The following is an 804-nucleotide window of genomic DNA, read 5'->3' as shown; positions in this document are numbered from 1 at the left end:
AAAAGAAAGTAATAGGGTCTATCTTTTCTAGAAACACAACCTAACAAGAGTTTTACCCTAGACTATTTTTTTAAAACTTTTGTAATGAGACAAGATAGAAAGAAAAGACGACTTTTTTTTCCTTTTGGCATTTTCTCTGACAGAAAGGTTATGACTTGACTCAGACATATGTGGGAAGATAATGGACCTGTAAAAGAATTTCCTGTATTACTTGAAATACTCTGTTGTACCTCTTTCTAAAGAATACTACAAAAAGTTCCTAATTGTTTGTTCTAGAATTTAAGCCAGTGGAAAGATTACATTTGGTGTCTTTCCTAAATGAATGTATATTATTTAAAGCCTACAGCACCTAGTATTCCTAGGTGGTCTCCCATCCAAGTACTAACCAGGCCTGACCCTGCTTAATTTCCGAGATCAGACGAAATCAGGCATGTTCAGGGCGGCATGGCTGTAGCCCAGGCCTAAATGAATATTTTTACCCCCTTCAGTACTAGTCCATTTTGTAAAGTGCTCTAAAGGCTTGCCAATATAAAAGACAATGCATGTTGGAAATTATGATTTCCATTCATGAATTTACGTGTGTATGGATTGAATGTTTCTAGAAACAAAACAAGAAAAAAATGATGACTATTTTAGTAGTTGTATTTATCCATATATAGGGTTGAATTTATTGTTTGGTTAATTTGGCCTGTTCTTCCACTAACTTATCACAGAAACAAGTAGAGAAAATTGCCAAATTAATACAAAATTATGAGATGTAACTTTTGCCTGCTTGTATCTAACAATCATAATTTTCCTGATAAA

General features: G+C 33.6%; 1 pseudogene; it reads right to left on the bottom strand.

Moving 5' to 3' along the window:
* Positions 1 to 337: 337 nt before the first annotated feature.
* LOC112474034 lies at positions 338 to 456 on the bottom strand (annotated as a pseudogene).
* Positions 457 to 804: the final 348 nt, after the last annotated feature.

Source organism: Pteropus alecto, unplaced genomic scaffold (assembly GCF_000325575.1).
Source record: "Pteropus alecto unplaced genomic scaffold, ASM32557v1 scaffold69, whole genome shotgun sequence".
Classification (NCBI taxonomy): domain Eukaryota; kingdom Metazoa; phylum Chordata; class Mammalia; order Chiroptera; family Pteropodidae; genus Pteropus; species Pteropus alecto.
The sequence above is the reverse complement of the archived record's forward strand: the minus strand, read 5'-3'. Positions and strand labels throughout refer to the sequence as shown.